Genomic DNA, 20,166 nt, shown 5'->3' with positions numbered 1-20,166 from the left:
CAAGTGGCCTCACCTGTGCAGCCGTGCCTTGCCTCTCCAGAAGAAACTTAGGAAGGCCCCAGTCCTGCGAAGCCCTACAGATCCCAGGGCCTGGCTCCTGCACGCACTCCTGACAGTTCAGGAGCAAAACTGCACAGGAATCAATCTTTCCTTTCTTGCTGATGACACCAGAGACACAGAAGCAGATGCTATCCATAAAAGGGGGTGAAGAAGAGAGGGCCGAAGTGTGGACCCCAGGGCTAGTGTCAGAACCTGACTGCTGCCAGGGTCCCAGCAACCTAGCAGAGCCTACTGCTGACATCTGACCTGAACCTCCCTCAATTTCCCTCCACGTCTGATGCACTGAGCAGCGCTTGGCAGCTATTTAAATATCCTACAATGTCCCTGGTATAGCATTGTTGTTGTTGTTGAGTCATTTAGTCGTGTCCGACTCTTCGTGACCCCATGGATCAGAGCACGCCAGGCACTCCTGTCTTCCACTGCCTCCCGCAGTTTGGTCAAACTCATGCTGGTAGCTTCGAGAACACTATCCAACCATCTCATCCTCTGTCGTCCCCTTCTCCTTGTGCCCTCCATCTTTCCCAACATCAGGGTCTTTTCCAGGGAGTCTTCTCTTCTCATGAGGTGGCCAAAATATTAGAGTCTCAGCTTCAGGATCTGTCCTTCCAGTGAGCACTCAGAGCTAATTTCCTTAAGAATGGATGTGTTTGGTATAGCATTAGCCTGGGGAATTGTGTACAAATAAAATGAGGTCCCATTTCTTCCCAGAGCATTAAGGCTGGCTGGCTGCCGCCACTACTACAAGGAAAGTAAGCCCAACAAGACCATAGCATTTTGCCCAGTGCCCTCTCAAACCTAAAGCCAGTCCTGGTGAAAGGAGAAGAGCTTTAGCTCAGAGGTGCATGCAGAATGTCTCAGAAGGTCCCTGGCACCTCTAGGTAGGGCTGGGAAAGACTCCTTGCCTGAAACCCTCCCAGTCAGTGTAGACCAATGGTCCATCTAGCTCAGTATTCCTGTGCTGCTTGTGTTCCTATGTGTAGCCAACTAAGTCAGGCTGCTCTCAGGAGACCAGTCAATAGGGAGCAGAGCTACAATGTGGATGGTCCCTCCTCAAGCCTAGGATTTGCTAACACAACCTGTTAGTGTTATGATATGAGTACTACGCAGCTGCGAACCAGCTCGATGTTTACATCACATGATGGGTCTAAGCGTGGGACAGGATGTTCCAGGAGATTCTCAGGGTTATGTTCTCTGTGTAACATGAGACCTTCCTGTTGTTTGTGTTCAGGAGGTCTGAGTCAGTTGCTCGGAGGTTTCTGAGAGAGCAGACATGCTTTTGTACAGTGTACAGTCAGGAATAAAGTAGAAATGAAATAGACTACTTTCTGACTGTTTTCTTTCTCCTGCTGCTATGCAAGGGGGAAGGGGGTGTGCACCTTTCATCAGGGAGGTGTCGCCTATTCCAGATCTCCCTGGTCTGCCAGGATGCCAGCCAGGGTAGATCACCGGCAACAGGCCCCTTTCCCGAGGGGGCCAGTTTCCAACAGTTAGGACTCTTGACAATTAGCAGTTGGCATGGTTGGGGCCTACACAAAGACAGAACACCAGGGCTCCCAGTTGCCATGGTAATAAGGGGGAGATGGAATATTAGCTGCCAATCAGTCATTTTACTCTTTCCTTCTGGGTCAAGTCCTCACTTAGGGATTATGGAAACAGCAACTGCAGCAACCACCATTCACCCTCTCCCTTAGGCCCAATCTCCACCAAAAGAGGAGTTCTTCCTCTTCACTGTTCCCTTCACCATTGGCAGGGACTGGGCCCACTGGTACTAAATCAGGGACAGGGAGCCTGTGGTTCTCCAGAAGTTGTTGGACTCCAACACCCACCATCCCTGGTCAATGGCCTTGGTGACCAGGTTGGTAGATGCTGGAGTCCAACTACATCTGAGGCCACATTTCCCATCCTGTACTAAAAGGATGGGGAAAATGAAGCCTCGCTGATAATCTGGTGCTTGAGGTCCCATATAAACTTGAACCCAGATGTGGTTCAATCTAATATCTCAGGGTCTGAGCAAAAGATGTTTTTGTGGCAACCTCCTGGGCTAAGCTAGACGTGCTGCAAAGCACATCATTAGGAAGCTTGTCAGGGTGTTGTTATTTTTAATTAAGGGCAGCTATTAATGCATTGTGGCACACAGAAACGGGAAATTTAGCCTTTTCCTCTGAAGATACCCACCCCCACAGCATGCTGCTATTCGGCCTGGGGAGAAAAAACGGAACCAAGGGAGGGAAAGGTAGAAACAATTAAAGCTCTTTCCCTGTCCATTGTGCTCCTGAAGAAAATCTGCCTCCCCCCCCCCCCACACCCAGAATGCATGCTATTTATGAGACACCCTGATGGGCTTCCCAATGGCACACTTAACATTATATCTCATTTGACCCCACAGGTTCTCACTCCAACGCACAGGTCTAGTACTGAAGTCTCATGGAAAACAGCAGACCCCTTTTCCTGTCCACACTGGATAGGAAAGGGCAAAAGAGTTCTGCATATCTTGCGTCTTGCAGGAGCACGCTAGGGGACAGAGACAGCAGCACTGCTAGCTCTCCAGCTCTTGTGTTCAAAATATCGTTCCTATATGCTTCTCAAAGTCTTTTCTTTTTGTGTCCCCCCTGTCCTATTCCCAAACAGGAATGTCTCACCCAGTGGAGCAGAACCTCAGCTACAGCCTTCAGGCAGCAGAATTGCTGCTGGATGGGAAGAGGGGGAAGTGGGAAGCAGCTATAAGTCTGAGGCTGCCTGGTACATTGGTGGAGCCACTTCAAAGCTTCCACCAGTGCATTCATGAACCCCAGAACTTGCCAATCACTCGTTCCCTTCCCTCCCCAATAAACAACAGCAATGCTGCTGCTGGGAGAAAATTGCTGGGGCTTTCCCCCACCCCCCAACACAGACAAGCTGATCCTATTCCTTTTTTAAAATGCTTTTTATTAATTTTTCATTTCACATTGAAGCAAGAAAACGGGGGCCACCCTTATGCTTTTCATATAATCAGTTATCAGTAATCAATATATTCATATATGCTCACACATAACAGGGCTTACAGTGATTTTATAATCCATTTTGAGGCAGGTTTGGAGGGGCGGGTTTGGAGAGATAGCCGGTGCCCGATAGCCATAAATAGGGCTAGGAAAGCTTTGCATCGGGCTGTTGTGCGTAGAGTGGCAGCCCTGGGTGGGCGGGTCATTGACCACCCTGGCATACGTTTCAACTGCGAGGCCCTCTACCAGTTTGATGGCGTGCATCTTTCAGATGCGGGAGATGACATTTGGCTGACTGATATAGCAAAGGGGATCAGGGATTGGTTTCAGGCATGAGGGTATTGGCGACGAGCGGTTGCTCGAGTGGCGGTTAGGCATTGGTAAGGAGGGGTTAAGAGGATGTGGGGGGGGAGGAAACACCATCACCTCCCCCCAAAAGCGAAGGGTAGTCCGATAAAGGGCTCCGGGGGGGGCGTGGCCCTGTCCGAAGCCTATGGAGCTGTGGGCCTAAGGCAGTGTTTCCCAACCTTGTGCCTCCAGCTGTTTTTGGACTACAACTCCCATCATCCCTGACTAGCAAGACCAGTGGCAAGGGATGATGGGAATTGTAGTCCAAAAACAGCTGGAGGCACAAGGTTGGGAAACACTGGCCTAAGGTACACCCCCGAGCAGTGACCCGGGGGAGTTCCTAGTTGACTTGCCTCAGCAGGACTCCCCCTTTATGGTGTTAACCCTTCCCAGTCTTCAGCAAACGGGCTGGAGCCGGCTAGTCGATAGGACCAATGCCTAAGCCAATGCCTCTCATTCCTGAAATCAATAAAGTTGTGGCCTAATTCTCCCATTTAACCTTAATTCTGTTGTCCTGTGTCTTTATTTCTCCCTGGTGGGGGAACTCGCCACGCAAAAAGTGAAAAACTGAATTTAAGATAAGAATAAATGAGAAACGGAGAGAACTGAGTTTTATTTCTTTATTACATTTACATCCCACCTTTCCTCCAAGAAGCTCAATGTGGTGTACATGGTTCTCCTTCTCCCCATTTTATCTTCACTGCAACAACCCTGTGAGTTACGTTACGCTGAGAGTGAGTGGCTGGCCCAAGGTCACCCAGAGACCTCCATGGCCAAGTGGATAAATTTGAACCCTAGTCTTCCAGGTCCTAGGCCAGCACTCAAGCCACTACACCACATTGGCTTCACATTGCAAATGGACAGATTATCCCATCCCTAGTACTATCAATAGTGATGCTCTAAAGTAGTGAAGAGGGCTGCCTACCTTCCCAATGCATGCCAATTCCTGCCGTAGCGTCACCACCATCTCTTCGTAACGGCACCTCCTGCTCTCTGAGATACGTTCCACAATGTCACTGTTTTTCTTCTCAGGAACTGGGAGGGAGGGAGATTAGACTGTATGAACAGCTATAGAACTCATGCCAGGCTAGCATAAAGAGAGAGATTACAATCGCTTCTATATTAAAAAATAGTAATGTGTTGTTGTTGTTTTTACAAAACCACTGGGTTAGCTGACATTCCCTGTTGGAAAAACGCCCGGGAAGGCCGCCACCTTCCCAAGACACCGAGGCGTCTCTCCGGTGGTCACCCTCTGGCTGTAAATCTTCCTCAGTCCAGAGAGACTGGTAATAAGAGACCCCTCCCTCCTGAGAGGAGCACACTTGTCTTCTGGCATCTCATTGCAGAAGAAAGAGACAATCAGTAGCTCTAAACTACTTTATTTATTGTCTATATACAGAGAATCCATCAGCGTGTCTGCTCTCTCTGAGCAGCAATACAGAAGAGCACACTTCACACAGAAGCAAAATAACTTTTCTACACTATTGAGACTGTGCTGAGACTTCCTGTCTCACGCTCTTAGACACTCACATGATGTAAACAACCATTGTGCTGTTTCCTGAGCAGCTGGAGAGATAAAAATCCTAAAAATGCTGCTAAAGAAGCCTGCCACATTTTAGTTCCATCTTCAGTTTTATGCACAAGTTCATAGTTACTCATTCTTTTATTTAACTAACTGTAATGAAACATAGAAGTGCCTTACAGACAATAAAAAGGGAGGGCTTGTATAATGGGAAAAGGGGGCTGCTCGTGCGTAAGCGTTTAAATCCTCCAAGCTTTACCATCAGTTCCTAAACTTTCCCAGCCCGAGGCGCCATGGGTGCATGGCTACCTCAATCGCTGGCAGAATCCGTCAGTGGGCGTTTCCGGAATTTACGCCAACATAAGAGTTCCTTGACGGAAACTCTCCTTCTGGATTCTCTGCGTGACAGTTTCCTCCGCGGAGTGGGCGTCCCCAGCGGAGGTCCTGAGCCCTCCCCGCTGTTCTCACTGGAAACATCTTGGAGCCATTCCTCCGATTGAGTTTCTGCAGGAACTCTCCCTCTCCCCCTACTGGTTCCTTCCTCCGCATCCGAAGCTCTCCTAGCCTCCTTGAGCCCTTCCACCACCTGACTCTCCGATGGCAGTTCCCTGACATCCACCTCCCCTCCAGGACCCCCTCACCCCCCATTTCCCCCTCTTCTCTGGGTGGTGAGGCTGGGAACCCCCTGAAAGAATCCTCCTCATCTTCGGATGACTCGAAAACCGCCCTCCACCTACTACTATCCCTTCTTCCCCCATACTCTTCCCCATCCGATTCTTCTTCCTCTTCCTGTCCTGATTCTGGGAACCCCTCAAACTCCTCTTCCTCATCAGTGGTGCCGAAGTGTTCCTCCCAGAACCTAGCCAAGGGCTGGGGCTTCCTCGGGAACCGGCGATGAAACGTTCCTACTAAGACCTCATCCTTGACCGTTTCTGCCGGTAACCAGGTATTTTCGGACTCCGGTTCCCCTTCCCATGCCACTCAGTACTCCACCTGTCTCCCCTTCCACCGAGAGTCAAGAATTTCTGCTACATGACTGCTCCGCTCCCTCTCTTCTACTTGCGGTGCCGCAGGAACCTCACTTTCGCGTTCCGCAAATTCTCACCCCTCCCTGTATGGTGATAGTAATGACCTATGGAATACTGGATGCAGTTTCATGTTGTCTGGCAGCCTGAGTTTAAAGGCCACCGTATTGACCTGCTGTATAACCTCGAAGGGTCCCAGTCGTTTTGGCCGCAATTTTTTGCAGCCCCCCTTGAACGGTAACCCTTGTGTTGACAACCACACCCGGTCCCCCACCCTTATGGTCTCTCCTTCCCTTCTGCTCCTATCTGCCTGCTTCTTGTATTCTGCCTTGGCCCTATCCAAATTCATTTTGAGCTGTTGGTGTATTGCTTCCATTTCTTCCACAAAATGTTCCGCTGCCGGTACGCTCCATCTTTCCCCCCCTTCCTCTGGAAAGGCCCTGGGGTGACACTCATAATTAGCCAAAAATGGACTCATGCCCGTGGACACATTTTCCGCATTATTGTACACGAATTCGGCCAGGGCTAATTTCTCTACCCAATCATTCTCCCTGTCATTTACATAACACCTCAGATATAGTTGCAGAATACTGTTTGCCCTTTCCGCCTGCCCATTTGTTTCTGGGTGTCTGGCGGTTGAGAAATTGACCTCCACGTGCAGTAAGCTCATGAGCTTCCTGCAGAACCTGGACGTAAATTGTTTCCCTCGGTCTGAGACCACCCTCAAGGGGGCGCCATGCAACCTAAAAACGTGTTTAACAAACAACCTGGCGGTTTCTTCCGCCGTTACCGCATGTGAGCAAGCTATAAAGTGGCACATCTTGGTTAACAGGTCTACCACTACCATTACCGCAGTTTTCCCCTGGGATCTTGGTAAATCCGTCATGAAATCTATGGAAACTGCCTCCCATGGCCATTCAGGTGTGGGTAATGGTTCCAGCAACCCCGCTGGTGCCGCCCTTTCCCCCTTTGCTCGCTGGCAGCGGTCGCACCCCCTTACATACTCTCGTACATCTTCCCTCACCTTGGGCCACCAGAATTGCCTGGTAACTAACCACATTGTTTTGTGTTGTCCAAAGTGCCCCGCGGTGGGGCTGTCGTGCAGTTGTTTGAGTACCCTACCCCTTAATTCCCCTTCTGGTATGTACAAGGCCCCCTTGTAGTACAACGCCCCGTTCTTTTCTTCAAACCCCCTGTGATCTCCCCGGCTCTCCTGAGCCCTCTGAGCTTCTCTTGGGCGTATTCATCGTTCTCTGTCCCTTCTACTAGTTCTCGTTGCCCTACCAATGCTGCCCCACACACCCAGTGGTCATCGGGGATGACATGTCTCTCTTCGGGCGCTCCCTCCCCCTCCATATACTCTGGTTTTCGAGAGAGAGCGTCCGTCCTCACGTTCTCCGGCCCCGGTACATAGCGAATCTCAAAATGAAATTTGGAAAATTCCTGCGCCCATCGCACTTGTCTCTGGTTCAGTACTCTGGCCGTTCGCCAATATTCCAGGTTCTTGTGGTCCGTGCACACCTGGACCTTGTGCTGCGCTCCTATTAGCAGGTGCCGCCATCGTCGAAACGCTTCATAAATGGCGAGCAGTTCCCTGTCATACACTGTGTAGTTCCTTTCGGATTTATTCAACTTCTGTGAGAAGAAGGCACATGGTCTCCAGTCCGACGCATCCTTCCCCGGCTGGAGCAGAACCGCCCCTACCGCTCGATCTGATGCATCTGTTTCCACCCTCATCGGTTTCTGTAGATCCACGTGCAAGAGCTGTTCTTCCGAAGCGAACGCTTTCTTTAGCTTTTCAAACGCTCGCTGCGCCTCTTCCGTCCATGCAAATTTCTTCTTACTACTGAGACAATCGGTGATGGGAGCCGTTAAGTGGGCAAAGTTTTTGATGAACTTCTGATAGAAGTTTCCAAACCCCAGGAATCTCTGCACGTCCTTCCTGGTTCTGGGTGTCTTCCATTCCAGTACCGCTTGGACCTTGCTAGGATCCATGGCCAATCCCTTGTCTGACAAACGGTACCCCAGGAATTCCACCTCTCTAGTATGGAACTGGCACTTCTCCAGCTTGACCCACAGCTGGTTTGCTTGCAGTCGGCTTAGGACCTCTCGGACATCTCGGACATGCTGCTCTTCGTCCTCTGAGTAGACTAACACATCGTCTAAGAAGGCTACACAGTTCTTATAGAGCAAAGGTCCCAGCACGTGACTCATGAATGATTGGAAACAGGCTGAGCCCCCCTGTAGTCCGAAGGGCATAACGAGATACTCAAAGGCCCCCAAGGGGGTGAACATGGTAGTTTTCCATTCATCCCCCTTCCTCACCCGTATCAGGTTATACGCCCCCCTCAGGTCCAGCTTGGTAAAAATCTTTCCCTTCTTCACCCTGGTCAAAATGTCGTCAATCCTGGGCATGTGGAAGGCTACTGGTTCTGACACCGAATTGACGGCCCGAAAGTCCACTACAAGCCTGGGCTTATTAGTGTCTTTTTTGTCCACAAAAAACACTGGGCTGCCCCCCACCGCTCTTGATTCCCTGATGAAACCTCGTTTCAGGTTCTTGTCTATGAACTCCCTTAACTCCAGCATCTCCCTGTCTGACATGGCGTACAGCTTGCCCACTGGTAGCTGGGCTCCCGGGAGTAGGTTGATTTGACAGTAAAAGGGTCTATGCGGGGGCAGTCTATCTGCTTCCTTCTCACCGAAGACGTCACTCAGATCGGCGTATTGTCGGGGTATTTCTCCCTTTTCCCCCACTGCCATCCCTGCAAGACTGGCCCTAGCCAGCCCCTGCATTTCTCTTCCCTTGCAGTGCTCTAGGCAATGCGCTGACCCAAAAGAGACTGTCCGCTGGTGCCATCCCACTAGTGGGTCATGTAGCGCCAGCCAGCTCATTCCCAAGATGATGGGAGGTCCCGCTAGTGTGGCTACATGAAATGCAATGACTTCCGTGTGCCTTGCCACTCTCATTGTCATGGGGACCGTCTGTTGGTACACTTCCCCTCCCAGCAGTTCCCTCCCGTCAATTGTTGTCACCTGCAAGGAAGGAATTAAGGGCAGCGTTTGTATTTGGTGTTCTGACGCAAACTCCTTACTCATAAAATTGCAGGAGCTGCCTGAGTCTAAGAGGGCCTTTATAGTGAGTGGATGTCCGTTGGGTAGCTCTAGCAGCACCTCCACGACGAGAGCAGCTCTTGGGGGTTCAGGCTTGGGCACGTTCACTGATCCTTGGCCTAACTGCTGTGCCCTATCGTTGGCAGCCAGGTGTTGGCTTTTACTTGCTCCTTAACCCCCTCCTCCTCACTCCCAACAGCCCCCACCATTCCTTGCCATCCCTTTCTTTGCGGGCAGACCCTGGCAAAATGTCCTGGCTGTTGGCAAAGGAAACATTTCTTGGCGCTCTTCCCTTCCTTCTTCCGCCCTTCGTTAACATTTGAAGTTCCGCGCGCGCTTGCTCCTCCAATCTCCATTGGTTCCACTGGCGGGGAAGGTTGCGCCGGCATCTCAGGAATGCGGAAATCATTCCAACGCTCTCCTCTCCCTTCCCGCTTCTCCAGCGCTCTCGCCTCCTGGCGCGCACCAATCGCAAGCGCTGCCTTGGTCAGCTGATCCATGGACTCCGGACGGGGCGCGCGGGAAAGTTCATCTTTCACCGCTGGGGCTAGGCCTTCTTCAAACAGCATCTGTATCGGGTCCGAAGACAGATCCCACCCCAATTTATGTATAAGCATGGTAAACTGTGTCCAATACTCTCTGACTGATTGATTTCCCTGTTTGCACGCCATTAACTGTCTGCGTACCACGCCCTGTTCAATCTGGCTGGAAAACATCAAGTCCATCGCACCAAAGAATTGCCTCAAGTCTTTTAAGGCGCTATTATTGTTTGCCATCAGGGGTCTCACCCAATCTCTAGCCCCTCCCTCGAGGTGTCCAATCACAAAAGCCACTCTCGATTCCTCATCGGCAAAGTCATCATGTTGCAGGTTTAGTGCATACTGCATCTCTGTCTTAAAGGCTTGGTAGTTCCTTGGATCACCCCCAAATTTCTGTACCAACCCAGGTACCTTCCTTCCGATGGGAGTGGGTTTCCCCTGTGCATCCTGCGCCCTCCTTTCCTCGAGCCGCGCCGTTAGCAGTGCCAGCTGGTGCTCCAAAGCTCTGTTTGTCTCCTCCAGAGTTGGTCCCCCTCCAGCTCCTCCTGCTCCTCCGGCTCCGGTTGGGTTGCTCATGATGCCTCTCCTTCGCACAAGCAGCGTCAGAGACTGACGGATTGCTATAATGGGAAAAGGGGGCTGCTCGTGCGTAAGCGTTTAAATCCTCCAAGCTTTACCATCAGTTCCTAAACTTTCCCAGTCCGAGGAGCCATGGGTGCGTGGCTACCTCAATCGCTGGCAGAATCCGTCAGTGGGCGTTTCCGGAATTTACGCCAACATAAGAGTTCCTTGACGGAAACTCTCCTTCTGGATTCTCTGCGTGACAGTTTCCTGCGCGGAGTGGGCATCCCCAGCGGAGGTCCTGAGCCCCCCCCCCCCGCTGTTCTCACTGGAAACATCTTGGAGCCATTCCTCCGATTGAGTTTCTGCAGGAACTCTCCCTCTCCCCCTACTGGTTCCTTCCTCCGCATCCAAAGCTCTCCTAGCCTCCTTGAGCCCTTCCACCACCTGACTCTCCGATGGCAGTTCCCTGACAGCTTGACCACAATAGTTCAGGCATTGGTGACTTCAAGATTGGATTACTGCAGTCAACTCTGTGTGGGTTTGAAACTAAAGTTAGTGCAGAATGCTGCAGCATGGTTGTTGACAGGAGGCCCTGTCAGCATATAACACTTCTGCTCAGAGATCTGCACTGGTAACAGCCTAAGTTCAAGGTGTTACTATCGGCAAAACAATTTTGGGTTTTAAAAGACTATCACCATCAGGTTGAACTGAGTGTGAGAATGCAGTGGCCACCAGTGCAACTGGCAAGGTATTGGCCAAAAACTGAGCAGTGGTGTTCTGCACTGGCTGTAATTACTGAGCTATCTTCAAAGGAAGCCCCAAGCAGAGCACTTTGCAATAGTATAGCTGGTAGTCTGCATAAATGAAAGATACCACATTTGCTAAAAACACTGATTACTATTAGAATTTCAGCTCCGGTCGTCCAAGCTGATATGGCTCATCTTCCTTTGAGCCCAGCAGAGCATTAAAACAACAAAGTCCACAACGGAAAGATGAGGCAGGTATGGTGCTACATTGCTATGCTTTATTACTAAGCTATGCAGAGAGCAAAGAAATATATATCTCCTCTCTGTGAGAAGCAGAGAGCAACTGAACAAAGGAAAACGAAAGAACAAAGGAACCAGGAAACCAGGAACATCACATCCTGTCTCCCGTTCCCATGAGAATCCAACAGTATCTGGACTGTGGAATGTAAACAGTCCTGGGACTGCAAGCAGCTGCTCAGTGAGGAAACAGAAACTAACAATTACAGTGCCAGAAGTAAATTGGTAAACATTTACTTATGACTTCAGCAAGGCCTCGGACTTCCCGGGCAGCAAAAACATTTTCACTTTCTTGAGCCTTTAAAAATGCCAGTGTTGCATCCTCTCTGGAATAGAAACAGAGTGGGAGAAACTTGAAGCAAGAGACATTATTAGAGTTCAAGAACACATTCCAGTCTGGTCAAAACACTTGGGATTTGAAGTAAGGGTGAGTGAGGGGTGTGGCCTGGAAAAAGTTCCAAGGGTCAAGTAGAGAGGCCATATTTGGCCAACAGGCCTGACAGCACAGAATAACATCACAACTCTTATTTCCTTACTTGTATTGCACTGGATTTTCAGTGATGTCATCATTGGGCATTCCCTCAACCCACATCTGCTGATGATGTGATAAAAACCCATTGCCTGAGCAGGTTTCCACATCCCTCACCACCGGAATTGTTTCTGGGATCTGCAGGAGCTTGTGCTGGGCTATCTTGCTTCTCGCCTCTCCCAGAGTGAGCACAAGGTTCATCTAGCCAAAGCCAAAATAAAAATAATTAGACATCTTCCTTTAAGGTGAAAGAGGGCATGCTTATACTCACCAGAAACAGAGGGCACTTGCCAAGCAAACTTATGTACTTATGGGTCCCACCCTGATTTAATTCTTTGTAATATTTTGTTGTCATTTTTTAATAGCTAGAATAAAAGCATCTTGTTCCCCTTCTCACCTGGCTGGTGCCCACGCCCATCGGTAGGCACCCAACCAGGTGCCTCCGAGGGAGCGTTTACAGCAGCCTTTATACTGCAGCGCCAGCCCCTCCTCGGCTTCATTTTCCTCTCTGTCGTCCCGTCGTGAGTCAACAGCATCGTCTTCTCGCTGCTGCCAGGGAAGTATTTTGCGAAACCTGGGGGGAGGGAGAGTGTATACTGGCCGGTTGTTCGGTTCTGTTGCGACTAGTTGCTTACTTACTTAGCTGTGCGATTAAAAGCTCAGCACCGCGTGTGCGCGTGTCCCCTTGCCCTGCCGCAGCAGCGGTAGCTGATTTCTAGCTGAGTCTTTCCCGACCTTAAGAAAGTCACTGTGTGAGAGAGTGTGTGTGAGCGGTGCGACTCTGTGTCCGTCACCGCATGTGTTATGTGAGTGTGGAGAGAGCTCCCCAGTTATCCCTTGCCCCCAGCGTTCCCGCGGCGCTTTTTTGTTGGTTTGTTTTTTGGATTTTGGGGGTACGCTGCGGCGCATGGTGCGCTACTACGTGTGCCTTGTGTGAGTGTGGTTGCTGGCGCACGGGTTTTGTATGTATTAGATTTTCTTCAAACTTTTTATATGTATTAGATTTTCTTCAAACTTTAATTAGTTATAGTAACAGTAGATAATATAATTCAATTCGGTATACACCGTTGGTAGATAGAAGCGGTGCCCCCTAGAGGAGGCTGGTCCAATACTACCCTCTGTGTTAAATACACTGGTTATTCATTGATTTAAACCTGCTGGTTTTTCCATTTACCTGTCGTCATTTTAATACTTGGCTGTCAGCTGTTGACTGAATTGATAAACAACAATATCTTATTGGCAATTGTTTTGAGAGTCAAGCAGGCGAGTGACTTGAGATTTGTTATTGGTTTGACAGCATAGTTTGTGATATAGACATAGTAAGCATAGTAAGCATAGTAATTAATTAATTAAATAAATAAATTATAAATAATTGTAATTTACTAATCTACTCAAATTCATTCAAAACTTAGGCAATTGTATTATTAACAATAGTGACAAATAATTAATAATAATAGTTACTAATAATAAATAAATAAATAAATATCAATAATAATAACAAATTTTAATTTAAAAAAGGAAATAATAATAATAAATAAATTATAATTAATTTAAAAAATATATAGTTTTTTTAAAAAAATTGTAGATTCCGATAACCAAAAGCAATAGGCAGCAGTTTCATTTTTATCGTACGAAGCGCATCTCATGGCTCCTAAGAGAAAGCGCGCGTCTGGAGTGGCACGCAATGCAGCGGGGAGCGCATTCCGGGGGCAACAGGGCAGGAGCAATGATAAAAAGCCCATTTCACATTTCCTCAACGCTTTTAGGTCATTTATAGACGATTATGAGCAACGCTTCCCCGATGAAAACTCCAGCCCTCCTTCATCTCCCGACGTCATTCCGGATACGCAGGTGGTTCCGGAGAGTCCACGTTCTTCCCAATGGGATGAACTACCGGGCACCTCGGCCGCCCTCTTTAGTGAGTCTCAATTGACAAGGGCGGGCGTGAATCTTAGGTCAGAACCGGTCCGGACTAGGTCGCAGTCACAGGATGCTGAGCATCCGCCTCTCGCGGTCGGGGGGGGGAGGCGACAAGTAGGTCTGCCCGTGCTAATAATCCTGTTGCTTCTAGCTCTTCCAATCGTTTGCAGGATAAGCGGCCCAGGGTGCAGTTACCAGAATCAGCCTCTTCATCTGCAGCAGAGGACGAGCAGCAGGAGTTCGAGGAGACCCCCAGTGCAGTGCCTGAGGAAAAGCCTTCGGGGAAGAGGCGTGAGAAGAAGAAACACATCTGCAAGAAAAGCAGGTCAAGGAGGAATGACACGGACGAGGACACAGGTAGTTCTTCTGAGTATGACAGCGATGCATCCTTGGGCTCCTACTGGGGCAAAGGAGAGGAAGTGTCTGGTCTTCCTGACTGGGCTCTCTCAAGGAGGGCCAATGGCCATCAAAAAAAGTTTGGCGGGACCCAGGAGTGGAAGGATGGGGCTCTGGTTAAAGACTCAGCCACATCCACCTACTCAACTTCAGATGTTATCCCAGGTGATCATCTCTCCCCTAAATTGCGTGCAAAAATTTTAAATGGAGAGTCTGTGGATATGTTTAAGTTAGTTCCTCCCGCAGAGGAGTTAGGCAGGGGCGAAAAGAGGCCTTCCCACGGGAAGCAGAAGAGCAAGTACCCCTCCGTGCCTAGGACATTTGAAAACTGGCTGGATGGGTTCCAGGCTTTTATGGGGACAATTGTGGCAGCCTATCCCAAGCGGGCGGTACACTTGGTTGCCTACCTTTCGCACATCCGTACGGCATGCGCCCTCTCAGGGGAAGCCGCCGCCATAAGCTATGATAAGAAGTTTCGTAGGAAGGCATCTAGGATCCCGTTAGCGTGCTGGGATCAGATTGAAAGTGGCATCTGGTCGATAGCAGTGGGTCCTTATGTAGAGAAGAACATTATGTTGATCCATACCGATCGGTCAGGACCGACCCAAGAAGGGATTTTAGGCGCAAGGTATGCTGGGAGTACAATAAAGGGTCGTGCCAAAAGTCATCATGCAAATACCCGCATGAATGAGATAGATGCGCCGGGGCTCACCCTGTAGCAGCTTGCTTTAAGGGAGGGAAGCAGCCCTTTCATGGAGGATGGGGGTTCCATCACTCCAGTTCCAGGGGAGCCCCCGCGGCTGGGAACAGAAGATGAGGTAGTTTTGAAATTGGCCTTTCCCCCTATCAAGCTAGCCCCACTTTGCGACCTTTTGTCCTTTTACCCAGATAAGAATGCAGCCTCCTATCTTCGGGAAGGTTTTTCCAGTGGGTTTCGAATCCCAGTAGCAGGTTCTTTGATAGCAAAAAATTCCCCCAATCAGAAGTCCGTTAGGGAGAGTCCAGAAATCACTGAGAGGAAGATAGCCAACGAAGTAAGCGCAGGCAGGGTAGCAGGCCCGTTTGAAAGGGCTCCCCCCATTCCAAATTTACACATATCACCTTTAGGCATCGTTCCCAATAAGCCCCCCGTGAATTTAGGCTCATTCACAATCTTTCTTATCCGAAAGGCGGATCGGTAAATGATGCCATCCCACCTGAGTTATGCTCGGTGAAATACGCCACCTTTGATCAAGCAGTTAAACTGATTAGGTGTTTTGGTCAAGGGGCACTTCTAGCAAAATGTGATATAGAATCGGCTTTCCGCCTCTTGCCAGTGCAACCTAATGACTTCTGGTTGCTGGGCTTCAAATTTCAAGGGAAATACTATGTAGATAAGGCTATGCCAATGGGCTGCTCAGTAGCCTGTTCGGCGTTCGAAACTTTCAGCACCTTCTTGGACTGGGCCTTGTGTTTTAGGACTAATGCGACTGGCGTCACGCGCTATCTGGGTGATTTTCTTTTCGTGGGTAAATCCAGGACTGGGGAATGTGCCTCACTGCTTGAGACCTGGGTGTTCCCCTCGCAGCCAAAAAAACCGAGGGCCCGGCTACACGCCTCACGTACTTGGGCATCGAGCTGGACACAGTTGCCCAATCATCCCACTTACCGAAAGAAAAAATTGAAACCCTTAAGGAAGTAATTCGAACTACCCTTGCGCTAAGAAAAATCACTCTTAGACAGATTCAATCCCTGTTAGGTTATTTTAATTTCGCTTGCAGAGTAGTTTCCCCCGGACGCCCCTTCTGTGCCTGCCTAGCCAGGCTTTCAATAGGCCTCAAGCACTCACACCACAGGGTCCATCTGCCAAAGACGGTTAAAGCCGACCTAGAGGTTTGGTTGCCATTTTTGGACCACTACAATGGGGTATCTCTATGGCAGGATGTTTTTAACTTGTCCTCGGATTTCCAGGTCCAATCAGATGCAGCAGGGTCCCTGGGCTTCGGTTTGTACTTCAGGGGGCGACGGTGCGCTCAACGTTGGCCAATGGGGTGGCAGGGCGAGGCCATCACGCGGGATCTCACTTTTCTTGAGTTTTTTCCAATAGTAGTGGCCGTACATATCGGGACGGAGGAGTTCCAAAACCGTCGGGTGTGCTTCAGGACCGACAACATGGCAGTGGTGAACATACTGGCGAGGCAGTCATCTCGATCTGCGAGGGTCTCCTCCCTTCTGCGGTCGTTCGTTCTCGGTGCCTGGAGTATAACATAATTTTTTCAGCCAAATTCATACCAGGGATCAATAATGATATAGCCGATGCCTTGTCTCGCTTTCAGATGTCTCGCTTCCGGCCGCTGGCACCTGGAGCGCAACCGTTGCCCGAACCCTTTCCGGAGCACCTGTGGAGCATTGGAGACGCAAAGTGATTAAGGGAGTATTAGCGTCTGTCGCGCCCTCCACTCTCAGGTCTTACAAGAAGGCCTGGTGCAATTTATTGGGCTTCAGGTCTGGGACATCTGGGCTTTCGCTTAGCGTGCCACCCACCACTGATGACGTCCTGCAGTACCTGTCACACCAAGATGATTTGGGACGTGCCCCTAAAACTTTAAAGATACATGCGGCTGCCATCAGCTTCTTTACTAAAGCCACATCTCTAAAGGCCCGCCTCTTTTCTGCAGCATATGCTATCGCCTTTTTTGGCGCCCTGAGAGTAGGCAAAGTTGTAGTCGAAGTTAGCGCAAATGGCTCAACGCGCGGCCTCCTTATGGAGGACGTGCAGTTGTCCGAAAACAGCATGACGGTACGGATACGTCAGTCCAAAACCGACCAGGCCGGTAGGGGTGCTCTTCTTAAACTTACAGCGTCAGCAGAGTCAAGGACACTAGGCAGTACCTTTACCTCAGACCGCACGGCCCAGGCCCGCTTCTGGTCCACGAGGATGGGTCACCCTTACCGAGACACCAATTCACAAGGGTACTCCGCAAAGCTATTGACACTTGTGGTTTATCTTCCCTGGATTATGCTGCACACTCGTTCAGGATTGGCGCTGCTACGGCAGCCGCGCGCTTGGGTCTGCCTGTGGATAAGATTAAGGAAATGGGCCGGTGGAAATCCAATGCCTATAAAGGTTATATTCGCTAGAATACGCTCTGCTACTTTGCCTTACTTACCCGTCTTTCCTTTCATTCTCAGCTGTTTTCAAGAGAAGTGTGTGGATTCGTGGCCACAGTATAGTCCATTGGGCCCGCGTACGGGCGGTCAGCTGTGGTCTCACCCCTTATCTTGGATTGCCACCTGGAGTTCGAGTTTCCTGGTTTTCGAGGCGAGGCATGCCATTGCTGAGGGAGAAATTAGCTGCGTTCGGCCCTCCCGACATCCTTATCATTCAATTAGGGGAGAATGACCTTGTTAACAGAAGAAGTACGGACTTGTCGTGGAACATAAAAAGAGATTTGGATGAGATTGCTGCCTGGTGTCCCGGAACAATGGTGTTCTGGTCCTCCTTCCTGAAGAGAACTGTGTGACGCAGTGCGCAGAACTGTATGGCCATTGAAAAAAACAGGAAACTCTTAAATCGGGCAATTGCCCGTTGGGTGCGCTTTATGAATGGCCGAGTCATTTTCCATGACCGTATCCGGATTGGCGACCAGGCCTTGTACCGGAATGAAGGGGCTCATCTCTCATCGCAGGGGAATGACATTTGGTTAGATAGCGTCATTAGCAGCATTAGGGATTGGTTACAGCTGTGAGGGTATTGGCGGCGAGCCCCCTTTGCGGCTCGGGTGGCGGTTAGGCATTGGAATAATCTGTTGTGGTGTGTCGAAGGGCTAGGTGTGGCCATCGCCTATGCCTTCAATTTTTGGGTATTCCGTTAAAGGAATCTGGCGGTCGTGTATTCTGTCCGATGCCTGCTTGGCGGGAGGCCATGGCACGACCCTCGGTGACATCAGGGGAGAGCCTATAGTTGGATTAGCATCAACAGGCTCCACCTACTGGTGAATAAACCCCCTTGTTTTAGACATCCAATGCCTAAACCAATACCTTTTCACTGCTGTAATCAATAAAGTTGTGGCCTTTTCTTGCCTATTAACCTTATATCACGTGTCCTTGTGTATTCATTCCACATTGTGGGGGTCGGGTCCTCGAACCACAACACAGAGTTGGTCTGCCAACAAGCCTGGTTCATGAAACCAGCTCCCTGCAGAGCCCATCTTTGGGCAGGTATGTCAAAAGTCCGTTTCGGGGGCCTAATCCAGTCAGTTAATTCGGCCCCTGTGGCAGTTTATTTCCTGGGGCAAAATCCTTAAAAATTTTTAACAAGCTCAACAATTTCAATCCTTAAAAAAGGTCAACAACTTTGGTTGGTTCTTTGGTTGGCCCTCACGGCCCTTCACTTCATCAAATCTGGCCCTCTTTGAAAATAGTTTGGACACCACTGTCCTTGGGGATTCTTCCATCTTCCATTCTGTGGACATGACCAAGCCATTGTAGATGTTGCTGAGACAGGAATGTGAACATGCTGGGATTGCGGGCCTGGGAGAGCACATTGTTGTTTGAAACTCTGTCTTGCCATGTGATGCCCAGAATCTTCCTGATGTGAGAGGCATTGAGGCACTGCTCCTTGTAATTGTAAGTTGCCCACAAGTCAACACACAGTGTGCAATAGCAGCGTGCTCAACATGCAAACATGGTAGACCTTCATATTGGTATTACAGTCATACCTCGGGTTGAAGTTGCTTCAGGTTGAGCACTTTTGGGTTGCACTCCGCGGCGACCTGGAAGTAATGGAACGTGTTACTTCCGGGTTTCACCGCTCGTGCATGCGCAGACAGTCAAAATGACATCACGCGCATGTGCGGAAGCGGCAAATCATGACCCGCGCATGCACGGACGCGGGTTGCGTTCACTTCAGGATGCGAATGGGGCTCTGGAACAGATCCCGTTCATATCCAGAGGTACCACTGTAGATGTTAGCATCACATTCTCCCATACCCTTTGGAGAGGCAAGCCATTGCCAAAGCTGCCTTGCCAATATCCAGCTCAGCATTAATGGAAAGGTTGCTGGTTATGGTGGAGCCCAGGTAGACAAAATCGCCTACCACCTCAAGTCTGTGGTCACCAGTGCTGATGCGTGGAGTGCTGGCGGCATTCCCACCCATGTTGTTGGTCTTCATCAGACTGGTGGTAATGCCAAATTCCATGCAGGCTTGTGTCTTTGTGAAGCTTCCTTGGAGTGCACTGTCAAGGCTGCGTCATCTACAAACATCTCTCAGATAAGGACTCGCCACATTTTTGCCTTGGTACAGAGATGTGTCAGGTTGAACGAAACCCTGTCACTCCTCGAATGAAAGTATACACTGTCTTCAGTCAAGCTGAAGGCATATGAGATCAGCAGGGAGAAGAATATGCCAAAGAGAGTTTGGGTGAGAACACAGCCTTGTTTCACACTCTAAAAAGCTTAAACGTGTTAAGTCGTCTTCTTCTTTTAGAATATGTGTTATTGCTTTTACATGTAATTTAAAATACAACGAACTACAACAATAGCAGGTAACCTGTCATTTCTTGGGAAAAGTCTAATAGCAGCATAAAATTAGAACCATTACTTAAAGGTAAAGGTAAAGGGACCCCTGACCCTTAGGTCCAGTCGTGACCGACTCTGGGGTTGCGGCGCTCATCTCGCTTTATTGGTCGAGGGAGCCGGCGTACAGCTTCCGGGTCATGTGACCAGCATGACTAAGCCACTTCTGGCGAACCAGAGGAGCGCACGGAAACACCGTTTACCTTCCCGCCGGAGCGGTACCTATTTATCTACTTGCACTTTGACGTGTTTTCAAACTGCTAGGTTGGCAGGAGCAGGGACCAAGCAACGGGAGCTCACCCCGTTGCAGGGATTCGAACCGCCGACCTTCTGATCGGCAAGTCCTAGGCTGGGTGGTTTAACCCACAGCACCACCCGCGTCCCCTAACCGTTACTTAGAACCATTACTTAGAACCATTACTTACAACACGTTTATGGACTTGAAGTCTCTCCAGATGTTTTCACACAGATCTGAGGGTATTATCTGAAAATGGTTGATACAGACCATAATGAACAAGATACTCCCCTAGTGATCCTGTGCAAGATATCCCACAAAGAATTAGGACACAAA

At 49.7% G+C, this 20,166-nt stretch overlaps 1 long non-coding RNA gene across 1 annotated transcript; it reads right to left on the bottom strand.

Moving 5' to 3' along the window:
• Nucleotides 1-4,178: 4,178 nt before the first annotated feature.
• Nucleotides 4,179-11,839, bottom strand: LOC309361180. The gene is made up of 3 exons (XR_014164372.1): nucleotides 11,730-11,839; nucleotides 11,431-11,519; nucleotides 4,179-4,421 (listed from the first exon to the last, which is right to left on the bottom strand). It is a non-coding gene; the product is annotated as an uncharacterized lncRNA (long non-coding RNA).
• Between the last annotated feature and the right edge of the window lie 8,327 nt (nucleotides 11,840-20,166).

This window comes from Podarcis melisellensis (assembly GCF_964234715.1).
Source record: "Podarcis melisellensis genome assembly, chromosome: W".
NCBI classification, from domain to species: Eukaryota; Metazoa; Chordata; class Lepidosauria; order Squamata; family Lacertidae; genus Podarcis; species Podarcis melisellensis.
The sequence above is the reverse complement of the archived record's forward strand: the minus strand, read 5'-3'. Positions and strand labels throughout refer to the sequence as shown.